The sequence below is a fragment of the Myotis brandtii genome, unplaced genomic scaffold (genome assembly GCF_000412655.1).
Source record: "Myotis brandtii unplaced genomic scaffold, ASM41265v1 scaffold1781, whole genome shotgun sequence".
NCBI lineage: Eukaryota > Metazoa > Chordata > Mammalia > Chiroptera > Vespertilionidae > Myotis > Myotis brandtii.
Genome location: NW_005356603.1, coordinates 38,131 through 42,773, shown reverse-complemented (window position 1 = coordinate 42,773; position 4,643 = coordinate 38,131). Strand labels below are relative to the sequence as shown.

The 4,643-nt window shown below is 56.7% G+C and overlaps 1 protein-coding gene and 2 long non-coding RNA genes across 12 annotated transcripts in view; 2 read left to right on the top strand and 1 right to left on the bottom strand.

Annotated features, from left to right (window-relative positions):
• LOC102252085 lies at positions 1–1,201 on the top strand. The gene is made up of 3 exons (XR_313436.2): positions 1–48; positions 582–614; positions 943–1,201. It is a non-coding gene; the product is annotated as an uncharacterized LOC102252085 (long non-coding RNA).
• LOC102252287 (HLA class I histocompatibility antigen, B-15 alpha chain) overlaps positions 1–4,643 on the top strand; it is a 27,681-nt gene that overhangs the window by 9,526 nt on the left and 13,512 nt on the right. The window lies entirely within an intron of this gene.
• LOC106725624 overlaps positions 747–4,643 on the bottom strand; it is a 17,368-nt gene continuing 13,471 nt past the window's right edge. The window contains exon 3 of the long non-coding RNA XR_001361549.1: positions 747–786. This is a non-coding gene — a long non-coding RNA (uncharacterized LOC106725624). The remainder of the gene's footprint in view (positions 787–4,643) is intronic.

The following is a 4,643-nucleotide window of genomic DNA, read 5'->3' as shown; positions in this document are numbered from 1 at the left end:
TGCTGGGAGCTGTGGCTGGAGCTGTGATGTGGGGGAGGAGGTGCTCAGGTGGGCAGGAGTGGGGTCTGAGTGTCTGTCCCACTGGGGGTTCAAGCCCAGGTACACGTGTGGTTCAAGCACCATCCCCACACCTGTGATGGCCAGTGTGGGGTTCTCTCTGCTCACATTTACTCTGTAATGAGGCCCGTGGGAAAATGAGGGACCACTTATGATATGGCGGCTCAGATCACCAAGCGCAAGTGGGAGGCGGCGGCGGGTTGGGCAGAGCTTGAGAAGAGCTACCTGGAGGGGGAGTGTGTGGACTCTCTGCTCATGTACCTGGAAAAAGGGAAGGAGACCCTGAAGCGCGCAGGTACGAGGGGCCTCGGGGGGCCGCCCCCTCTACCCGGGGCTGGGGTTCCTACAAGGAGACAGCGTGGGTCCAGTCCCCACACATGCACTTCCCTCAGGTTTTCTGATCCTGCCCTGGGTCTATACACATGGTTCTGGAAACTTCTGTGGCGTCCAGGACTAGGGCTTCCTTTAGGGCCTCATGGCTCTGCCTCCTCCCTGGTCTCTCACGGGATGTTTTCTTCCCACAGGTGGGAAAGGAGGGATCTACGCTCAGGCTGCCAGTGAGTATGGAGAGGAGACCCCTGAGGCCCTGTGACAGTGCAGATGAGAGCCATGGGGGGAACCCACTCCCCATATTTTCTCCTTGAATCTTCTGTCCTGGGTCTGACCCTCTCCTGGTGTGTCCCCCCCAGGCAATGACACCGCCCAGGGTTCTGATGTGTCTCTCTGGGCCTACACAGGGGAAACCCTACCGTGGGGAGGGGTGGGCAGAGGGGAGGACTGGGTGGTGGTGAGTCTGTGGGACGCTGTGAGCATGAAGTGGGCTTTGGGAATGTCACCAGTTATAGCCACTGACCTGAATCTGTTCATGATGATTGTCCTCCACAGCGTGAGGCAGCTGCTTTGTGGGGACTGAGTGATGGAAGATGTGTTCACGCTCCCACTTCCTGACTCAAGAACCTCTGATGGTGGCGGGCTGCCCCGCCCTGCTCCCCACACTTTCCTGCCAACAGAGGCGGGCTGGGCCCTCCCCATCCCTGCCTTTACTCCCTGGGGCTCTAGGCTGCCACTTCCTGCTCCTTATTGAAATGAGACTCTGATGTGACTTTGTTCATTGCTTGAGTTAATTAAAGGAGAAGATTCTAAAGTTTGAGAGGAAATGGATGGAAGCATGGAGAACTTTCCAAAAGCCATGTGTTTGCAGTGCTGAGCCTGTCCCAGGTGGGACGGGAGGGGCTGTGAGGACTGAGTGTGGTTGGGGCCTGTGCCTGGTCAGTGCTCAGAGCATCGTGGGCTTTGATGTGGTCACTCCTCATCTGGGTCACCTCTCTGCTCCTCTGTTCATATCCCTCAGTGGAATCCTGTCCCACCAGGACCTGTGGTCACAGGGATTCCCCTTCATTGTCCCACAGGCCCAGGGCTCCCTGCACACAGGAGTCTGTGGTGTGGGGAGATGCGTGTTCAGGCTCCTCCTGCTCCTGCCTCCTTCTAGGGCCCTGTTTTCCCCTGTCAGCCCCTCCCTGCTTCTCCTGAGGGGTCCTAGAACTCCTGGGTTCTTGAAATCACAGTTGAGATGATAAATATGTAGACATCATCAATAATGATCCTTATTCTGTAATCATTTCATCAATACCATTCATCATATAAAATTCACAACAATCAATGTGAAATGAATGCTGCTCTGGGAGATGTTAAAGTCAGTTTCTAATCTAAGGAGGTTAATAAAGTTACATGGAATTATTCAGGAAATACGTTTCCCTTTCAGCAGAGCAGCTGTTGAAACAAGTCTCTCTCTCTTTTTTAAGGAATATTGAATGTTTTATGTAAATTTTATCTCAGGGTGGATATGAGCAATACCCGCCTTCCATTGGCACATGTCTGATGTTAAACTTGGGTAACATCACTCCTGCGTGAGTGGAGAGTTTATTTTCTGCAGGAAAATAAACACATTGGAGAATGAAGGGTTGTTTTACCATTTTCTGTATGTTTATTCCATTCCTATTTCTGTGAGATTCTGGTGTGTTACAGAGAAAATTAAGGTAGGAGCTTGGTTTTCAGCGAGTTGCTTCTCACACCTGCATGTTTTTACCTGGTTGACCCTCTAATTTGGCGGATGGGAGGGATACACCCTGTGAGACAGTGTGGAAGGTGCTATGTATAGAGGTGCCACTTGGGTTTCTAGTTCGTTACTGAAATGTAGACACGGGGTTCTGCTCCCACTCGAGGTGCCACATGAGCTTTGCCATCTTGAGGTCCATCTCCGCGGCCATGGTCACTGTCCCCCTGGCCCGAGCCGGTGTCTCCACGGTGTGTCTCCCGCACAGTCACCCCCTGGCCTGCGACACCTTCTCCCCTGCAAGGCCTCCCCGTGAGATACCCTGAGACCAGAGGCCTCCACAGCACCCCGACGCTGGCGAACCCGTTACCACTGCCACCTGCTGCCCTCCATTTCTCTCTCTGTGTCCCTGCCTCAGGGGACGCTCACGTGGCTGACGCAGACCTGCCATGTCCTGCTTCCTGCCTCCTCGCTCTGTGTCCCTTGCTGCTGATTTTAAGGGTCATGGAGCGCCTGGGACCCTGTGCTGCTGGGCGTGACTATTGACGATCTAACCTGTGGATGGCAGTTGCTGTGATATTCACAGTGACGCTGCTCAGGGCTCCTCCGCGGGAGGCCAGTGTGGCCCAGGGAGCCCGCAGGAGCTTCTAGAAGGGCTGCAGGTATAACTGACAGGGACACCAGGAGGCTCAGGGGCACAGCGCGCTGCTCTGATGAGTTCCATCCATTCACAGTCATCCCTGCGCCGCCTAAGGGTGGTGACCCTCTGAGAAATGGGTGCTTCTGCGTCTTTGACAGTGTGCGAACATCAAGGGCCCTGACACCCAAATAGTCTAGCCCACTGCTGGGCGGGGGCTGCACGGGGGCTGAGCATGGACCCACGACCAGGAGGTCCCCAGCTAGATTCCCTGTTAGGTTCATGCAGGGGTTTCTGGACCCAACCCCAGTAGGGGGCTTGCAGGAGTCAGCCACTCCATGTTTCCATCTCTCTCTCTCCCCCTTACTCTCTCTAATAATCAATAAAAACATTTTTAAAACAAACAACAACAAAAAACTCAGCTCTCCTGATGCTCACAGTGTGACAGGAAGGATGGGGAATGATGGGAACGTGCACAGCAGTGACTCCCATGGGCTGTGCTCCCGCATCTGAGGCCGGGAAACCACATCCCACAGTCACAGCCTTTCCTCCTTTTCTGTGGGCTGACTGTGTTCAGCGGCCCCTCTTCTGCTCTGAGTGACACGGGCTGGGACAGGGTTATTGGAAACCCGGCTGGACCAGAACATTCTAGAGGGTCCCTGACGGGGCTACAGCTGGTGCTGGCTGCCGGCTGGGAGGTCCCTGGGCTGTGAGGAGAATGCTGCTCCCAGCTGGGCCCCTGGCTCCAGGCAGCGTGGGCCAAGGTCACAGGTAACACCCACAGGCCCTCATGTTAGACCCACACGCACCACTGTCAGAACCACAGAAGTCAGGCCCTGTCACCTCCGTCCTGTTCTGGTCTCCAGAGCTGGTCCCAGGTCCCAGGGGAGGGAGGCCCACCTGAGGGCAGGGGTGGGAGGACCCATCACAGAAGAACAAGTGGGCGGGGATAGTGTGGATTCATCTTTGGAAAAACAAAACCCAAAAACCTGCACAGTGAGTGGAAGTGAGAGAGGAGGAGAACATTATTTTAATTAAAATATTTAACTAATGACTGCAAAGGGGAGGAAGAGGCGCACTGTCAGCAGGAGGTGAGGGGGCACCCGGAGGGCATGTGCGGCCTGAGGAGGTGAGGGCTGAGCCAGGCGGGTGTGTGAGGGCAGAGCCTCCCAGGGCCGCCCTGTGCCCACAGCCAGGCTCTGAGGGGCAGGCACTGAGCTGGGCGGGAAGGGAGGGGCCGACTCTTTAGAAAGAGGCCAGGAGAGAGAGACAGGGAGAGAGACCCCTCTCCCGCTGGCCTTCTGCCCCTGATGGGGGGGGGGGGACCTGCTCCTGGGGGAGCCTGTCTTGGATCCTGTGCACTGTGGGGGACGGGTGGCGCCCCACCATCTGACCCCCAACTCGGGGCCACGACTGACAGGCTGATGGTCAGAGAGCCTGGGGGACGGTCCCCTGACACAGAGGCTGCTGCCCTGGCCGGGCCGCCCAGCGACTACAGCGCAACCCTCAGGCCACAGAGTCCTGGTTGCTGGTCCTGGGCAAGGGCCAAGCTGGACGCAGACTCCTCCCCGCGGGGGGCACCAGTTCCCACGACTCTCCTTCCTGGGGCCTTTCTGCCTCTCCCCTCCTCCTCCCTCCTCTCCTCCTCCTCCCTCTTGGCGTGTTACCAGCTCCTCCTCCCTCCCTCTCTGCAGCTTCTCCTCCCTCCATGTGTGCTCTCTAAGGAAGAGAGAAATTACTGGGTGAGCGTGTGTGCGTGTATGTGTGTGTGTCATCTCATGTGAGTGTCGCTCAGGTGCCTGTTGGGATGTGATCACACCTTCAGCGCCAATAAAGACAGGACAGAGCAGGGCGGGCTTTGGCCACAGCGCTCGCTTCCTCGCCGCCCATCCTCCC